Raw genomic sequence first — 20,811 nt, forward strand, 5'->3', positions numbered from 1 at the left:
AAGTTCAGTTGATTGACAGCCTGACGTCATCATGATGCGCGGTGTGTGCGCATCATGATGCGCCGTCATTTCGGGCCTTCCGGGGGTCTCTGCCGGCCTGCCGGGGGGCTGTGCCGGCCTGCCGGGGGGCTGTGTGGACTGCCCGGGGTCTGTACCGGCCTGCCGGGGGGCTGTGCCGGCCTGCCGGTGGTCTGTGCACCCTGTGGGGGTCTGTACCAGCCTGCCGGGGGGCTGTGCCGGCCTGCCGGTGGTCTGTGCACCCTGTGGGGGTCTGTACCGGCCTGCCGGGGGGCTGTGCCGGCCTGCCGGGGGGCTGTGCTGATGTCCGGGGGTCTGTGCAAGCATCGTCCAATGGGACTACAAGTCCCATCTGGCGATGCCTGCTACCATGACAGTGATTGACACATTAGCCAATGATGGGACAGTAGTAGTCCCATCATCCGGCTAATGTGTTAAATGTTAAAAAAAAAAAATACTACATACATACTACATGCTACATACATACTACATGCTACATACATACTACATATATACTACATACATACTACATACATGCTACATACATGCTACATACATGCTGCATGCTACATACATACTACATACATACTACATACATACTACATGCATGCTACATGCATGCTACATACATACATGCATGCTACATACATACTACATGCATGCTACATACATACTACATGCATGCTACATACATACTACATGCTACATACATACCACATACATACTACATACATACTACATATATACTACATGCATGCTACATACATACTACATACATACTACATGCATACTACATGCATACTACATACATACTACATGCATGCTACATACATACTACATGCATGCTACATACATACTACATGCTACATACATACCACATACATACTACATACATACTACATACTACATATATACTACATGCATGCTACATACATACTACATGCTACATACATACTACATGCTACATACATACCACATACATGCTACATACATACTACATATATACTACATACATACTACATACATACTACATGCATGCTACATACTACATGCTACATACATACCACATACATACTACATACATACTACATACATACTACATGCTACATACATACTACATATATACTACATGCATGCTACATACATACTACATGCTACATACATACCACATACATACCACATACATGCTACATACATACTACATGCTACATACATACTACATATATACTACATGCATGCTACATACATACTACATGCTACATACATACCACATACATACTACATACATGCTACATACATACTACATATATACTACATGCATGCTACATACATACTACATATATACTACATGCATGCTACATACATACTGCATGCTACATGCATGCTACATACATACTACATACATACTACATGCTACATACATACCACATATATACTACATACATACAATACATTCATACAATACATACATAGACATACAGTACATATAACATAGAGTAACATACTTACCAATACTTGTCACATTGTTCCCCGAAGCCATTGTCTTTTCCGGAATAAATATTAACATAACAAACCACAAAAATACTCACCCACGATCCGAAGCAGTCCACGAGTGTGTCCCACGACGATCTTGGGTAGAGAACTGCAGCATCAGATGATGCTGCCGTTCTCTACGGGCTGCAGGAATCCAATGAAGGAAGGTAGGTATCCTTCCGCACTGTATTCCTCCGCCACTTAAAAAAAAAAAAGTCCCTAGTCTCACTTTATGCCATTGCTGTGTGGGAATTTCCCACACAGCAATGGCATAAAGTGAGACTAGGGACTTTTTTTTTTTTTAAGTGGCGGAGGAATACAGTGCGGAAGGATACCTACCTTCCGTCATTGGATTCCTGCAGCCCGTAGAGAACGGCAGCATCAGCTGATGCTGCAGTTCTCTACCCAAGATCGTCGTGGGACACACTCGTGGACTGCTTCGGATCGTGGGTGAGTATTTTTGTGGTTTGTTATGTTAATATTTATTCCGGAAAAGACAATGGCTTCGGGGAACAATGTGACAAGTATTGGTAAGTATGTTACTCTATGTTATATGTACTGTATGTCTATGTATGTATTGTATGAATGTATTGTATGTATGTAGTATATATGTGGTATGTATGTAGCATGTAGTATGTATGTAGTATGTATGTAGCATGCATGTAGCATGCAGTATGTATGTAGCATGCATGTAGTATATATGTAGTATGTATGTAGCATGCATGTAGTATATATGTATGAATGTATGTAGCATGTAGTATGTATGTGGTATGTATGTAGCATGTAGTATGTATGTAGTATGTATGTAGCATGCATGTAGTATGTATGTAGTATATATGTAGCATGTAGTATGTATGTAGCATGCATGTAGTATATATGTAGTATGTATGTAGCATGTAGTATGTATGTAGCATGCATGTAGTATATATGTAGTATGTATGTAGCATGTAGTATGTATGTAGCATGCATGTAGTATATATGTAGTATGTATGTAGCATGTAGTATGTATGTAGCATGCATGTAGTATATATGTAGTATGTAGCATGTAGTATGTATGTAGCATGCATGTAGTATATATGTAGTATGTAGCATGTAGTATGTATGTAGCATGCATGTAGCATGTACTATGTATGTAGCATGCATGTAGTATATATGTGTTATGTATGTAGCATGTAGCATGCATGTAGCATGCATGTAGTATGTATGTAGTATGTATGTAGTATATATGTGGTATGTATGTAGCATGTAGTATGTATGTAGCATGTAGTATGTATGTAGCATGCAGTATGTATGTAGCATGCATGTAGTATATATGTAGTATGTATGTAGTATATATGTAGTATGTATGTTGCATGTAGTATTTATGTAGTATGAATGTAGCATGTATGTAGTATGTAGTATGAATGTAGCATGTATGTAGTATGCATGTTGTATGTATGTAGCATGTAATTTTTTTTTTTTTTTTTTTACATTCAACACATTAGCCGGATGATGGGACTATTACTGTCCCATCATTGGCTAATGTGTCAATCACTGTCATGGTAGCAGGCATCGCCCGATGGGACTTGTAGTCCCATCGGACGATGCCTGCACAGACCCCCGAAGCCTGCACAGACCACCGGCAGGCCGGCACAGCCCCCCGGCAGGCCGGCACAGCCCCCCGGAGCCTGCACAGCCCCCCGGCAGGCCGACACAGCCCCCCGGCAGGCCGGCACTCCCCCCGGAGCCTGCACAGACCCCCAGCAGGCCGGCACAGCCCCCCGGCAGGCCGGCACAGCCTACCGGAGCCTGCACAGACCACCGGCAGGCCGGCACAGCCCCCCGGCAGGCCGGCACAGACCACCGGAGCCTGCACAGACCCCCTGGCAGGCCGGCACAGCCCCCCGAAAGGCCCGTACAGACCCCAGAGAGGCTGCACAAGGGCAGGAAAGGGTTTTTCTTATTCCGATACCGGAAGTCCCATAGACTTGAATGGGACTTCCGGTATCGGAATCGGCGATACCGATACTTTTTTTAAAGATCGGCCGATACCATCCGATACGATACTTTGAAGTATCGGACGGTATCGCTCAACTCTACTCAGAACATGTCTTAAGTGCTGCTAGTGGTGTCCTGACGGATAAGCGCAGCCGCTGTCCCCTGAAAGTGTAGACCACCTAACTTTCACCAAGATGAACAAGTCATGGATCTCCAAGGACTTTTGGACCCCAATAGCAGACTGCACAGACTAGGTGATAATGCATTTTTTAGTGTGATGCATTATTGTCACGTAATTGCACTCTGTGATATCTTTAGTGTTGGTTCTGTGCCTGCTGTGGCTGCTGCTGCTGCTATTAGCACAAATTTGTGGAAATGTGAACAGTCATGATTGGTCTACTTCTGCTTGGTTAGGTGTAGTGGAAGACGTGTCTGTCCCAATTATACTGTTTCTATTCTCGTGACAGTTGTTCCACTTCGGTGGTGTCAGGCCCTCATTTTTTAAAATGTGAAAACTCCAAGTTGTGTGTCCATTTGCTGGTTTGGGCGTTGTGGAAGACTTGTCGGTCCCTGTTATACTATTTTTACAGTGGTGAAATTGATGCCTCTTCTGTGGTGTAAGGCCCTCATTTGTTTAAATGTGAATACTCCTTGTTGGGTGTCCATCTGCTGGATTGGATGTAGTGGAAGACACTATTTCTACTGTGGTGAAATTGATACCACTTTTGTGATGTCTGCCAGTAATTTTTGGAAATGTGAACACTCCTGGTTGGGTGTCCATCTGCTGTATTGGGTGTAGTGGAAGACCTGTTGGTCCCTATTATACTATTTCTTTTGTGGTGAAATTGATGCTACTCCTTTGGTGTAAGGCCCTCATTTGTTTAAATGTGAACACTCCTGGTTGGGTGTCCATCTGCTGGATTGGGTGTAGTGGAAGATCTGTCGGTCCCTATTATACCAACGTGCAAATGGTTGGGTATCGGGTGCACCACAATACAACTAATTATGACACAACATGAGTCAAGGTGCTACATAATGCATGGAGAGGAAAATGGCCACAAAACAAGAAAAGACCAATGCATATAAACTGTGCACACTTGTAATAGAATATATCAAAAAGATCTTTATTATCACAAAACCACAAACATGATTAGAAGCAAATTAAAAACCTGATTCTGACACCCTTGTCCATACAAAGACGACCAATGCAATGGAGCATCATGTCTATACAGTATATAATACAGTCATATGTTAAAGTTTGGGCACCCCTATTAATGTTAACCTTTTTTCTTTATAACAATTTTGGTTTTTGCAACAGCTATTTCAGTTTCATATATCTAATAACTGATGGACTCAGTTATATTTCTGGATTCAAATGAGGTTTATTGTACTAACAGAAAATGTGCAATCTGCATTTAAACAAAATTTGACCGGTGCAAAAGTATGGGCACCCTTATCATTTTCTTGATTTGAACACTCCTAACTACTTTTTACTGACTTCCTGAAGCACTAAATTGGTTTTGTAACCTCATTGAGCTTTGAACTTCATAGCCAGGTGTATCAAATTATGAGAAAATGTATTTAAGGTGGCCACTTGCAAGTAGTTCTCCTATTTGATTCTCCTATGAAGAGTGGCATCATGGGCTCCTCAAAACAACTCTCAAATGATCTGAAAACAAAGATTATTCAACATAGCTTTTCAGGGGAAGGATACAAAAAGTTGTCTCAGAGATTTATCCTGTCAGTTTCCACTGTGAGGAACATAGTAAGGAAATGGAAGAACACAGGTACAGTTCTTGTTAAGCCCAGAAGTGGCAGGCCAAGAAAAATATCAGAAAGGCAGAGAAGAAGAATGGTGAGAACAGTCAAGGACAATCCACAGACCACCTCCAAAGACCTGCAGCATCATCTTGCTGCAGATGGTGTCACTGTGCATCAGTCAACAATACAGCGCACTTTGCACAAGGAGAAGCTGTATGGGAGAGTGATTAGATTAGATTAGATTAGATTAGATAAACTTTATTGATCCCGGAGGAAATTACAGTATTACAGCAGCAGAACAAAGATCAAGAACATTACAAGAACAATACACACTTTACAAAATAAGTCTGTATGGACAGCAGATGCCGATAGACTGGTACTTGTAACTCACCAATTCCCCCCCATACACTTTGAACTTCATTTAGTCTTGGGATGCTTTACACTTATACATTTGTTAAACATCCCCACAGCTGTCGGAACAAACGATTTTCTATATCTTTCCTTTTTACACATTAGTTGGAGTAGACGCTTGCTGAATGTGCTCTTTTGCTTCGCAAACAGTTCATAGAGCGGGTGTGTATTGTTGCTCATTATAGCCTTGCATTTCTTAGTAATTCTATCCTCTAATACCTCCTCGAAAGTCCTGAGTTGTAGACCCACCGCCGCACTAGCCTTCTTGATAAGTTTATTCAGCTTATTCGCGTCAGCTGTGCGCACACTACTACCCCAGCATATAATTGCATCAAAGATTGCACTCGCCACAATGGATTGGTAGAACATTTCAAGCATTTTGCTACACACATTAAACGACCTTAACTTCCTTAGGAAGTAAAGTCTACTCATCCCTTTCTTGCAAACCTTCTCCATATGGCACCTCCAATCAAGCTTGCTGTCCAGGTGAACCCCCAAATATTTGAAATTCTCCACCATCTCCACATCCTGACCATCAATAGTGATAGGTAAGCAATCCTTCATGCACCTTCCATAACTCAACACCAGCTCCCTGGTTTTCTTTACGTTGAGTTCTAAATGGTTAGCCTGGCACCAGTCAACAAAGTCCAAAACCACCCTTCTGTATTCCTCCTCCCCCCGGTCTCTCTCAATACCTCCGACTATCACTGAGTCATCAGAGTACTTCTGAAGGTGACAAAGGTCTGATTTATACTGAAAATCAGCTGTGTATAACGTAAAAAGGAATGGCGACAGCACCGTTCCCTGAGGGGCTCCAACACTACTCCGCACACTATCCGATACGGCCGCCCCCAACCTCACAAACTGTGGCCTGTCCGACAGATAATCAATGATCCAATTCACTAGTCCCTCATCAACCGCCATTTCAACCAGCTTTTTACGTAATAATAGTGGCTGTAAGGTGTTGAATGCACTGGAGAAATCGAAGAACATGGCACGCACAGTGGTTCTATCATTGTCCAAAAAGGAATGTACTGTTTGTAGTAGATACGCTACAGCATCGTCCACCCCCAGACTCTGCCGATACGCAAACTGAAGGGGGTCCGTAAAAGCAGACACCCTCGGACACAAGTAGGCAAGTACAATTCTCTCCAAGGACTTCATCACATGCGATGTTAAGGCCACCGGTCTATAGTCATTATGGGAGCTCGGGAAGGTAGTCTTGGGAACCGGCACCAGGCAAGAAGTCTTCCATAGAACTGGTACTCTCTGTGATTGTAAGCTCCAGTTAAACAGGTGCTGGAAGACAGTGCACAACTGATTCGCACACACTCTGAGGACACGTGGACAGATACCATCAGGCCCTGCTGCTTTACCCATGACCAGCTTACTAAACTGTTCCCTCACATCATTTTCGGAGATCAAGAAAGACTCCGACTTCCTCCCCCCAGTTGATATTGCTCGTCTCTCCCCGGCCCTCTCCTCTGTTGACATGGCACAATTATTGTTGAATCTGTTGAAAAAAACATTCATTTCATTAGCCATGATCAGCCCCCCACCCCCCTGATCTGACCTTGCCTTAAACCCAGTCAAAAGCTTCATTCCAGCCCACACTTCTCTGGAGTTGTTATGTGACAATTTATTTTCCAATTTAATTCTGAATGCTTCACGGGCAATCCTAATTTTCCCCTTTAAGTCTCTCTGAACAATTTTCATTTCCTCCTTGTCCTTCCTTTCAAAAGCTTTTTTTTTCCTGTTTAGTAGATGTTTCAATTCTTTTGTAATCCAAGGCTTATTGTTTGCAAAACACCGAACCTCATGAATAGGTACAATATTGTCAGTACAAAAGTTGATGTAATCAGTAACTCTCCTGGTAACCTCATTAACATCATCATTAGGTTCCCTGGCACATAACACCTCCCAGTCTGTGCATTCAAAGCAGTCTTGTAAAGTCTTTTCAGCTGCCGGAGACCATTTCCTTATCCGTTTAATTGTCGCTGGTTGTTTGCAGACAACTGGTTGATAAGCTGGAGACAATAGTATGAGATTGTGGTCAGATTTCCCCAGGGGGGGCAATGCAGATGATGAGTAAGCATCCTTAACACTGGCATAGAGGAGATCCAATATATAATTGTCCCTTGTAGAACATTTGACATATTGATAGAATTTTGGTAATGAGATCTTGGCTCTATTAAAATCCCCAGAAATGACAGTTAGAGAGTTAGGGTGTTTCGTCTGAAGCCGGGCAATCACCCCAGACAGTATATCCCCAGCTGCCTCTGGATTTGCAGATGGTGGTATATACGACACCACTGCAATAACAAGAGAGAATTCTCTAGGCAGATAGTAAGGCCTGAGGCCCACTGCTAATAGTTCAATGTTTGGGCAACAATGTCTCTCCTTTACTGTTACATGCCCCTGATTACACCATCTGTTGTTAATGTACAGTATCACTCCTCCACCCTTCTTCTTACCGCACTTCACTCTGTCCCTGTCAGCCCGAACCATTTGAAACCCCGGTACCGATATACTTGAATCCGGGACGTCCTCATGCAACCAGGTTTCTGTAAAGCACATGAGACTGCATTCCCTGAACTCCTTCTGGGTCTTACTCAGAGCCAGCAGTTCATCCGACTTGTTACCAAGCGATCGTACATTACCCATGATGATGGATGGGACTGCAGGTTTAAACCTTCTCCTCCAGGACTTGGTCTTCTTGCCTGCTCTGCAACCTCTGAAAGGTCTCCTCATTTCCCGTGGAACATGTGGTATTGCAACTGCTGGAGAAGACTTTGTCCTGCGCATTTCCAGAAGACGACTCCTTGAATACACTACTCGATTAGCGACAGACCTAGGGACAACCATCCGATCAGTGATTCCATCCATCCCGGGAGACCTCTCCGTGGCATACTGTATACGGTGCTCTCCGCTGAGCACATATGGCTGTATCACTGACACAGGCTGTGGGCAGCAGCATACATCCGTCGGTAGTATTAGCTGAGATGGACCATATTGCGTACCCCAAAGTGGCCATGCCAGCAGGGGACTTGTGGGTGGTAGTGGAGGATCCGGGTAAAAACCATATGCAGTGTGCCCGGCAGCAGTAGAAAGTGTGGGGGTGTGCTGCATTTTCCATCCCACAGCAGACCAGCGTGCAGGAACGTCGCAATCCACGAGATGAAAACGTTGCATAGATCCAAAGTTGAAATTAGAGGTCCAAAAAGACATCAGGAAAGGTATAAAAGACTGTAACAAACAAAATAAGATAAAATAATAGCTGCTGCAAAAGTGATGCGAAAGAAGCCGTTTCTGCAAGCACGCCACAAGCAGAGTCGCTTGAGGTACGCAAAAGCACATTTGGACAAGCCAGTTACATTTTGGAAGAAGGTCCTGTGGACTGATGAAACAAAGATTGAGTTGTTTGGTCATACAAAAAGGCGTTACGCATGGAGGCTAAAAAACACAGCATTCCGAGAAAAACACTTGCTACCCACAGTAAAATTTGGTGGAGGTTCCATCATGCTTTGGGGCTGTGTGGCCAATGCCGGCACCGGGAATCTTGTTAAAGTTGAGGGTCGCATGGATTCAACTCAGTATCAGCAGATTCTTGACAATAATGTGCAAGAATCAGTGACGAAGTTGAAGTTACACAGGGGATGGATATTTCAGCAAGACAATGATCCAAAACACCGCTCCAAATCTACTCAGGCATTCATGCACAGGAACAATTACAATGTTCTGGAATGGCCACCCCAGTCCCCAGACCTGAATATCATTGAATATCTGTGGGATAATTTGAAGCGGGCTGTCCATGCTCGGCGACCATCAAACTTAACTGAACTGGAATTGTTTTGTAAACAGGAATGGTCACAAATACCTTCATCCAGGATCCAGGAACTCATTAATAGCTACAGGAAGCGACTAGAAGCTGCTATTTTTGCAAAAGGAGGATCTACGAAATATTAATGTCACTTTTATGTTGAGGTGCCAATACTTTTGCACCTGTCAAATTTTGTTAAAATGCAGATTGCACATTTTCTGTTAGTACAATAAACCTCATTTGAATCCAGAAATATAACGGAGTCCATCAGTTATTAGATATATGAAACTGAAATAGCTGTTGCAAAAACCAAAATTGTTATAAGGAAAAAAGGTTAACATTAAAAGGGGTGCCCAAACTTTTACATATGACTGTATACCCAAAACATGAAATGGCACAGAAGACAGATGGCAATACAAAACAGTGGCCCTGCAGTATATTATAGTGGACTAAGCCACTGCATATATGGCAATATAACACAGCGACTCTGTAGTATATTATAGTGGACCAAGCCACTGCATGTCTACGATTGTATACAGAACAGTGATCCTGTAGTATACAATCAAAAAGCAACCAATGCCCTATATCTACGGTTACTTAGATAAACAATGTAGTAGGCAATCAATGGGCGTCCCCATAAACGTCTTCTAAGTATAAAGAATAAGAGTGCCATGTAGTATGGTGTAAGAATGGGCCAAAACAACACCTACCCAACTATCTGCTATATAAAGTGAGGGCTTCAAGATGAAAAAAAAGTACTGCAATAAAGTGGAGCATGGAGCAAGGATAATAATGGTAAATAAGGGATAGGAATCAAAGGAAATATATGAACATGCAAAAATTACTATTCAATTACTAACAATCCCATATAGGCCCCATAAAGGTCTGAGAATCAAACAATGACAATGCTCTAAAAGAGCAAAACCAGAAAGCCCTGGTAGAACTAACCACAAGGTAAGCTCCTAGATGGCAAAAGAGCAAGAGGTGTGAAAGGGAAAGGGTGTGGGGAGACCCCACACGTATCACTGTAGCGATGCAGCTTCATCAGGGGAAGTGCTAATGTGTAATAAACATCGCCCTTAAATAGTCAAAAGTAAATACAATTATTTGCCAGTGTGTCAGTCCTGGGATCGCAGGCATGAACCGGAGGCCGGAAGTAAAGTCATGCGCAAACGCAATAGCATGTCTGAGAGCATGCAACGTCATTGCTGAATTCTCGCATGCACAAAAGATGACTGTCCCCAGTAAATGACTGAGGGTGGCGGGTGCATGCGCAGTGTGCGACCGCACACAGAAACATAATATACGCAATTGTGCACAGCAAGGGCACAGGACACGGGACCCATGTGTGATTGATAACTGGTGGTAGAGATTTAAAGGGCCACGCACAGTCCCAACAGCCCACAAATAGTTAATAATAATTGCATGAATCCTGACATAAGGGACCAAAGTTGGAGAGGCGACACTCTCCCCTATGGAAAAAGCTAAATGCAAAACAGTCTGACAGCCATCTTAAGGTAGTATGACTGGTCAACCCTCTCTGCTTCTTTTTTTGGCATTTTGCCTTACTGATTGATCTTTCCATTTTTACTACCTGCTGTCACCCATCCTGTGTGACATGACCCGCAGGGTCGGTAACTAAAACCACAAGACAAGGTACGTGTAACTGTCCTGTGTGATGTGACCTGCAGACCGGTAACTGAAACAGCAAGACACGGGGAAAGGGGCAACAGTTACAATGGTGGGCCCTGCGATAGGGGACGTGGAGACCTCCTGCACTCCCCTGAGTAAGTGTCCCTCACACTCCTAACGTTCCCTATACCGGTTCCGCACCGGGCACCGATCAGGATATCCCTGTCTACCTAGCACACCCTACACCTATACCTTGCTAGGGAGCTGGGTGGTGCAGGCACTGGTCCCACCACTGTACTAATACACACCAGGGAAAAATACAAACAGGGGAAACACCAAAAAGACTTATCTTGCTCTGCTGATTAACTTTTCGCAGGGGCTCGACACCTCAGAGCCAGCTGCCACCTTCACCATCTCACTCTGCTGCGGACACCGGGCAGCTAGAGTTCAACACAGTTTCAGCAGTGGCTCCAACCTTCAAGCCAGCTGCTAACTTCACCAGGTTTCTGCAGTGGCTTAACACCTCAGCCAGCTGCTCCCTTCACCATGGTTGGAATCCCAAAAAGACGCTTTCACCAGCACCTGCTCATAGACCATGTGACCCTATATAGGAAAAGGGAATGGTCAAATGATCAGGGGCTAAAGGCTGCTATAATCCCTGTGACCACCGGGGGCAAAAGGCAAAGCAAAGAAAACATCAAGTGCAATGACCCTAATGGCCACTGGGGGCAAAACTAGAACTGAAACCACCACAGTGCAAGAAAAAAAAAGGTTACTAGTGCATTTTATTTGTCATGATCCAGCGTGGATCATGACAGTACCCTCCCCTTAATGAGGGGCCTCTGGACCCTCAAGACCGCTCCTCATCAGGGAACCACCTACAGCGGGGACGCCCAGGTCCAGAGTTCACCCCAGCAACTACCCGCACTTCAGGTTTATGACAAACGAGCACTGCTGGTATTGGCAATGTATGTTCCGGAGGCACCACCCATCTCCAAAGCGCCGATCTGGGGAACGAGAGGTATATGGGCAAGTATGTGGGTAACTCCAGCTGGTAAGGCTCCGGGCCCTGGACAGCCGACACCAGATACGGCCCGATCACCTGAGAATTCCAGACCCCCGCAACACACTTCCACTGGATGTTTTTGGTGGCCACCCATACATGTTTGTTCACACACAGGTCCGGACCTGAACATTTATTGCCACACATTCGTTTGTCACAACACGGTGAACTCATTCTGGGACTGACAACAGAGGAGTCCCCGTGTCATCACACTCACACCCCCGCAATTTACCAAGGGAAACACCACCCTCCAACCCCTCCTACAACGAGGTCTGCGCCTCCCAGGGTTGGCTAATGGCAAGGGATGAGACTTGCCCCTATTCTCCTGCAGCACCTCAGCTGCTACCACTGGAGAGGAAGGGGACGATTGTAGAGAGACAGCAGAGACAGTAGTCCCTAGGCATCAGCCCTCACACGACTGCTCCCAGCTGACTACTTCCCTTGTCCGCCAATCTAAAACCGGGTTGTGTTTTTTAGACCAAGGGGGGCCCACAACGATAGGTGCTGGATTTCCCTCCAAGACGTAGTATGACTGGGACTCATCATGATGTTCACTATACAGAACAATGTCTTCTACAACTTGGTTTAACCCCCCCTGGCTCAGTGGGACAGAGTTAATGGCCTGGACGCTTATGGGTTTGTCTGGCGTCGCAACACTCAAACCATGAGTCTGGACAAACTTGAGCATCCACCAGACTGACTTCTGCTCCACTGTTAACAAGCACCGGTATGCCTCAGGTACTTCGCCAACCATCACCTCTGCTGACATAGTACCTTCTGAGGGCGAGGAGGAAATATACACTCCCAGGTCATCTTCCTCCACACGACCAGGGGGGCACGGCTTCTCTGATAGTACAGAAATTTCGGAGTCAGTGCCAAGGACTAAATTATTTGTCTGCTCACTACAGGGACGTACCCCTTCACCTTGGGGAACACCAGGCAGCACCATGGGGACACCGACTCCACCCACCTGCCTGGGTACTTCCACCTGTATAAGCAAGTCCTGCTCCCCAGCAGGGACTCCACGGCACATCCTTGCCAAAGCCATATATGGATCCTCTAGTTGAGGCAGAGGATAGGCCTCAGACCCCAGGTGCTGCTGAAACACATCATTCAGCTCCTCACTAACCTCAGTGAGGGCCAGCTGCAACTGCTCACAGGTCTGCACTTGGACCATGGCTCAACAGAGAAAAATTTTACGGTTGGTGATAATGTCACGTGGACCCATCCTGTGTGACACGACCCGCAGGGTCGGTAACTAAAACAACAAGACAAGGTACGTGTAACTGTCCTGTGTGACGCAACCCGCAGGCCAGTAACTGAAACAGCAAGACATGGGGAAAGGGGCAACAGTTACAATGGTGGGCCCTGCGATAGGGAACGGGGACGTGGAGACCTTCTGCACTCCCCTGAGTAAGTGTCCCTCACACTCCTAACGTTCCCTATACCAGTTCCACACCGGGCGCCGATCATGATACCTGTCACCCTAGCACACCCTACACCTATCCCTTGCTAGGGAGCTGGGTGGTGCAGGCACTGGCCCCACCGCAGTACTAATACACACCAGGGAAAAATACAAACGGGAAACACCAAAAAGACTTATCTTGCTCTGTTGCAGCACCAGGCAGCAGAGTGCATCACTGGATTAACTTTTCGCAGTTGCTCGACACCTCAGAGCCAGCTGCCACCTGTCATGTTGGACGCTATTCACACCACAGCATCCCGCAGGCAGCGGTAGTTCCATCTCCGTCCACTATAGCCTCAGTGGTGCCGGCTTGATTTTACTCAGGTTATTGGGGGTTAATCTAGCTGGAAATCAGGTGGGATGTTTGGTCACACCCATGGTCTTTAAATAGTCATGCTGGCCTATGGGCATCGCCGATTATAGCTTGTGTTTTATGCCAAGTGGTTCCGGTCTGGAGAGGAGGTGTTGGAGAGAGAAATTCGTAGCTGGTGGCGTATGATCCGTTGTTACCTTTTCACCTTCCTATATTTGTGTTTTGGTTTGCCCTGTTCACATTACGGTATTGTCCTGTGTGTATGCGGCGCGGTGCGGTTTAAGTTCTCCCTGTCTGTCATTACTGTGTGGGCTTTGGTGGTTTGACGACTCACTGGGTGGAGGGTGGAGGGTTCAGCTTAGGGCTGAGCAGGAGATAAGGAAAGGTTGGAGGCTCAGGCATTTGCACCATTAGCAAAAACCCTGGGTTGAGGGTCAGACAGGGTTTTCCCTAGTTGGAGGGACTCCGCAGGAGCCCCGGGTATTTCAGCCTTCTTTGACCTAAGTCCCGCGTAACATTATAATCAGCCCACAATATTTTGGTAGTCCATGGATTCCATGACTTCCATAAACCGCCAGTTGGCGGCGCTGTCCTTACAGGTCACCAAGTTGAAGGGGGCAGTTCAGCAGCAGGGCCTAGTTGTAGCTAATGTGCAAGCGGCTTCTGCAGGTGCAGGTACAGAGCCGAAGATTCCGCTGCCTGAACGATTTGCTGGGGAACGCAGCAAATTTGTCATCTTTCGGGAGGCCTGCAAGTTATACTTTTGCATGCGCCCTGTCTCCTCAGGTAATGAGGCTCAGCGGGTGGGTCTGGTGTAATCCTTACTGAGTGGGGACCCCCAAGCATTGGCGTTTTCCTTACCAGCTGACTTTGCTACGTTTCATTCGGTTGAGAATGTTTTTTCAGCACTCGGGCACATTTATGATGATCCCGACAGATTGGCTCTAGCGGAATCTAAAATCCGCGCCCTCCATCAGGGGGAACGTATGGCGGAAGACTATTGTTCAGAATTTCGCCGTTGGGCAGTAGACACACAGTGGAACGACCCAGCACTGCGGAGTCAGTTTATTCAGAGGGTTTCAGGAAGAGTTAAACAGGCCCTCCTGATGTATGAGACTCCTGCATCGTTAGAGTCTGCCATGAGTTTGGTTATTCGTATTGATCACCGTTTGCATCAGGGGGCGCAGGAGACGCTGCCCCTGGGGGAAAGCAGGGGTGCAAGTGTGGTTGCTGCAGTGAGCCCACGGAACCTATGCAAATCGCTGGGGTATCACATGTTAAGCGTCGCGTTCCTGGGTTCAGGAAGCCAGGAGCATGTTTTTACTGTGGTAAAAGAGATCATTATGTAAATGCTTGTCCTGTGCTACCTAAGAAAGTCGCACCGGCGGAAAACTGGTATGCTCAGAGGGTATGGAGGAGGCCCAACTGAGCGTATGCATATCCTCCATGATGGTATCTCAATGTATGCTTCCCTGCCAGGGTTATTATTGCGGGCAGAGAGCTACCAATATCAGTGTTTGTGGATAGCGGTTCCACCACCAATCTCATGGATGAGGAGTTTGCACGCATGGCCGGTTTTAAGATTGAAAAACTTCCTCATCCTATTCGCGTGGTTACCATTAATGCCGCTCCCCTCTCACAGGGGGAGATTACTGAGTTTGTAGCTGAGGTTAAACTCCACATTGGGGTCCTACATTCTGAGTGGGTTACATGTAGGGTACTCAATAATCTCCCAGCACAAATGGTCCTGGGTTTCCCATGGTTGTCCAAGCACAACCCGGTGATTGACTGGAGAACCCAGGACATAGTCCAGTGGAGTGGTTTCTGCCAGGAAAATTGCTTGGCCACATGTGTGTTCGCCGTGAAGTCCAGCCTTCCGGAGGCATTGCTGGATTTTGCGGACGTATTCTCTGAGAGGGGTTGCTCAGAACTACCTCCACATCGAACCTATGACTGTGTGATTAGGTTAAAACCCGGGGCCAAATTGCCAAAGGCTAGGATGTTTAGTATTTCTGGTGCGGAGAGACAAGCTCTTAAAGACTACATCGCGGAGAGTCTAATTAAAGGGCACATCCAGACTTCATCCTCGCCTGTAGCAGCGGGGTTTTTCTTCATTAAGAAGAAAGATGGGGGGTTATGCCCGTGTCTGGATTTCCGGGAGTTAAACCAGATTACGGTCCGTGATCCCTACCCGATGCCTCTGATCCCTGATTTGTTCAACCAGGTGGCTGGTACGAAGTGGTTTTCCAAACTTGACCTCAGGGGGGCGTACAACCTCATAAGGGTCCGTCAGGGGGATGAGTGGAAGACGGCGTTTAATACCCCTGAGGGTCATTTTGAAAGCCTAGTTATGCCATTTGGGTTGACAACCGCGCCTGCTGTTTTCCAACATTTCATAAATGATGTATTCGCTCATGTGCTGGGGAAATTTGTGATTGTGTACCTGGATGATATCCTCATTTATTCGAGCGACCGGGACACTCAATTAGAGCATGTCAGGCAGGTGTTACAGTTGCTCCGTGAGAATAAGCTCTATGCTAAGCTTGAAAAATGCGTATTTTTTGTTCAGGAGTTGCCTTTTTTGGGATATATTGTGTCCGCCGCAGGGTTTAAAATGGACCCCGCGAAGGTGCAAGCGATGCTGCGATGGGAACGGCCTGATAATCTAAAAGCGCTCCAGCGGTTCCTTGGGTTTGCCAACCATTATAGGAAGTTTATTAAGAATTTTTCTACTATAGCCAAACCGCTCACGGACATGACGAGAAAAGGTACCAATCTCGCTATCTGGTCTGAGGTGGCGGTGCGTGCATTTGAGCTTCTGAAAAACCGTTTTGCTTCAGCCCCCATTCTGGTGCAACCGGTCGTATCTAAACCTTTTACTGTGGAGGTCGATGCGTCTGAGGTGGGAGTGGGGGCAGTACTGTCACAGGGCTCGTCCTTGAGCAATATGCGTTCATGCGCCTACTTCTCCAAGAAGCTGTCGCCTGCCGAACGGAATTACGATATCGGCAACAGGGAGTTGTTGGCCATCAAATTGGCTTTTGAGGAATGGCGACACTTCTTGGAGGGGGCGGTCCACCAGGTCACAGTCATCACCGACCATAAAAACCTGCTCTATCTGGAGTCGGCCAAGAGTCTGTCTCCCAGGCAGGCTCGCTGGGCATTGTTTTTTACTCGATTTAACTTTCTGGTGACTTACCGTCCTGGGGCTAAAAACACCAAGGCGGATGCCTTGTCCAAGTGTTTTCCGGGGGGAGAACCTCGGGAAGATCCGGTACCCATCCTCCAGGAAGGTGTAGTGGTTTCGGCTCTCACGACTAAGGTAGAGGCGGAGATTGCCGAGGCCCAGGAGGTGGTACCACCAGGACTTCCCGCTAACAAGTCATTCGTACCCCTTCATCTTCATCTTAAGGTGTTGGGGGAACACCACGACTCTGTCCTGGCCGGTCATCCAGGGGTTAGGGGCACCTTGGAGCTGGTATCGCGCCGCTTCTGGTGGCCAAAGATTCGGCAGGACGTGGTCTCGTACGTGGCAGCTTGCATCATGTGCGCCAGGGCCAAGTCGCCCAGATCCCATCCTGCTGGCACTCTACAGCCTCTGGGTGTACCTAGCAGGCCATGGACAGAAATCTCCATGGACTTTATCACGGACTTGCCTGCCTCGGCGGGGAACACGGTCATCCTGGTGGTGGTTGATCGATTTTCGAAGATGGCGCATTTTGTGTCGTTGCCTTCCTTGCCCAACACGAAGACGTTGGCTCAGGTTTTTGTGCAGGAGGTGGTCAGACTACACGGAGTTCCGTCGGACATAGTGTCTGATAGGGGTATCCAGTTTGTGGCGAAGTTTTGGAAAGCTTTTTGCTCACGATTTGGGATCAAGTTGTCTCATTCGTCGGTGTTTCATCCACAGTCAAATGGTTAAACTGAGCGCATCAACCAAAATCTGGAGCAGTATTTGCGATGTTTTGTGTCTGACAACCAAGAGGAGTGGTCGACATTCCTTCCCTTGGCCGAGTTCGCGTTAAATAATCACTGCCAAGAATCATCGGGAGAGTCTCCATTCTTTTGTGTTTACGGGCACCATCCTCAATTTTGTACCTTGCGTCAGGGTGGCTCTGGGGGCGTCCCGGAGGAGGACAAGCTAGGAGTTCAACTATCATCGGTCTGGAGGAGTGTGAAACAGTGATTGCTGAGCATGAGTGCAAGGTACAAATGAGTGGCTGACGCTAGACGTGTTCCAGGTCTGGACCTGTGTGTGGGTGATTGGGTGTGGTTAGCTACTAAAAACATAAAACTCAAAATTCCATCATTGAAATTGGGTCCAAGGTTTATTGGCCCTTTTAAGATTGCTGCCATCATTAACCCGGTTGCTTATCGGTTGGAACTTCCTGCGGTATACAAGATACACAACGTGTTTCACAGGGCTTTATTGAAAAAGGTGGTAGGCTCTATGGACACGACGCCGATGCCACCTCCAGTCATGGTGGATGGCGATTTAGAGTTTGAAGTCTCCAAGGTGGTGGACTCTCGAGTACTGCGCCGTACTCTTCAGTATTTGGTACACTGGTGGGGGTATGGTCCGGAGGAGACGTCTTGGGTACCAGCCACAGACATACATGCGGATTGGCTGGTCAGTTCGTTTCACCGCCATCATCCGGACAAGCCGGGTCCTATGAGTCTTGAGGGCCCTGGGGTCCCTCGTAGAAGACGGGGTACTGTCATGTCGGACGCTATAAACACCACAGGGTCCGGCAGGCAGCGGTAGTTCCATCTCCGTCCACTATAGCCTCAGTGGCGCCGGCTTGATTTTACTCAGGTTATTGGGGGTTAATCTAGCTGGAAATCAGGTGGGATGTTTGGTCACGCCCACGGTCTTTAAATAGTTGTGCTGGCCTATGGGCATCGCCGATTATAGCTTGTGTTTTATGCCAAGTGGTTCCGGTCTGGAGAGGAGGTGTTGGAGTGTTGGAGAGAGAAATTCGTAGCTGGTGGCATATGATCCGTTGTTACCTTTTCACCTTCCTATATTTGTGTTTTGGTTTGCCCTGTTCACATTACGGTATTGTCCTGTGTGTATGCGGCGCGGTCCAGTTTAAGTTCTCCCTGTCTGTCATTACTGTGTGGGCTTTGGTGGTTTGACGACTCACTGGGTGGAGGGTGGAGGGTTCAGCTTAGGGCTGAGCAGGAGATAAGGAAAGGTTGGAGGCTCAGGCATTTGCACCATTAGCAAAAACCCTGGGTTGAGGGTCAGACAGGGTTTTCCCTAGTTGGAGGGACTCTGCAGGAGCCCCGGGTATTTCAGCCTTCTTTGACCTAAGCCCTGCGTAACACCACCTTCACCATCTCACTCTGCTGTGGACACCGGGAAGTCAGAGTTCAACACAGTTTTAGCAGTGGCTCCAACCTTCAAACCAGCTGCTAATTTCACCAGGTTTCTGCAGTGGCTTATCACCTCAGCCAGCTGCTCCCTTCACCGTGGTTGGAATCCCAAAAAGACGCTATCACCAACACCTGCTCATAGACCATGTGACCCTATATAGGAAAAGGGAATGGTCAAATGATCAGGGGCTAAAGGCTGCTATAATCCCAGTGACCACCGGGGGAAAAAGGCAAAGCAAAGAAAACATCAAGTTCAATGACCCTAACGGCCACCGGGGGCAAAACTAGAACTGAAACCACCACAGTGCAAGAAAAGAAAAAGGTTACTAGTGCATTTTATCTGTCATGATCCAGCATGGATCATGACACCTGCACACTCAATACGCTTCTCTTATCCAACCTCAGATGCATGGTGGCTATTGACACTGCCATCTGAGGAGGGATAACAGAGGCGAGACCCGGTGCTACACCAGGATGACCTCGACTGGATAGCAGCTGACCCCAATGGACAGGAGGCAGGAACAGCCAGAAATGGTAGACTTGGCAAGTATTGGTTGGTATGACTGGTGTACAGGCAAGCAGATGGGCACAGCTGATAGACATGCAGTCATGTGGGAACAGCTGATAGATAGGCAGTCAAGTGGGCATGGCTGATAGACAGGCAGATGCTGGCGGGCATGGCTAATATACAGGCAGGCAGGTGCTGGCGGGCACAGCTGGTATACAGACAGGTGCTCTGGAAGATATGATTCATACAGAGGTAGGCATGGCAGATGTGATATACAGGGCAGATATACTGGGCTATGAGCACTGGAGACCAGAGCACTAACAAGCATGTAAGGCTAAGCTAACACACTGCTCAGGCATCTCCCATCAGGTAGAGATGCCTTAAATAAAAAGTGTTTCCCAGCTATTGGCTGGGGACACTTTAGGAAGGCTTGCTTACCCTTTAAGAGGGCAGGAGTGCACATGCAACCTAAGCACAACAGTGCTCAGGAATCTGCAAGCAGTGCAAAGACTCTGGGCAGTAGCAGCAGGAGACGGAGGAAGGAATGCAGGGCCTGCGGCGGTGAATGAGTCGGCATTTCTGCCAGGTGAGGGAGGCATAGTACAGAGACGTCAGCATTACAACGCTCCTGTGGTACATGAACCCGAAGCAGCTCTGGTGGTATGTGAACCTAAAACCACACCTGCGGTACCAGAGCCTGATATTGCTCCGGTGGTATGTGAACCGCTACCTGTAATTACTACCCTGTGCTGTCTGTATTAGCACTACTATCTATTCCAACAGTATCTGGTGCCACCTTGGACTCCGAGTCTGTGTCTACTTTCCGGAAGCTTGGGATCAGTTGCCACCATACCAGGATCTGTGCTGGAGTATCACCTGGTGTCCACCTGTGACCCAAGTTTACCACACCATTAGGGGATCTAGTGAAAAC

The 20,811-nt window shown here is 47.0% G+C and overlaps 1 protein-coding gene across 3 annotated transcripts in view; it reads left to right on the top strand.

Annotated features, from left to right (window-relative positions):
* The window catches only part of TAFA2 (TAFA chemokine like family member 2), a 445,777-nt gene that overhangs the window by 352,970 nt on the left and 71,996 nt on the right, over window positions 1–20,811 (top strand). The window lies entirely within an intron of this gene.

This window comes from Dendrobates tinctorius, unplaced genomic scaffold (assembly GCF_039654945.1).
Source record: "Dendrobates tinctorius isolate UK_male_01 unplaced genomic scaffold, ASM3965494v1 ptg000122l, whole genome shotgun sequence".
NCBI classification, from domain to species: Eukaryota; Metazoa; Chordata; class Amphibia; order Anura; family Dendrobatidae; genus Dendrobates; species Dendrobates tinctorius.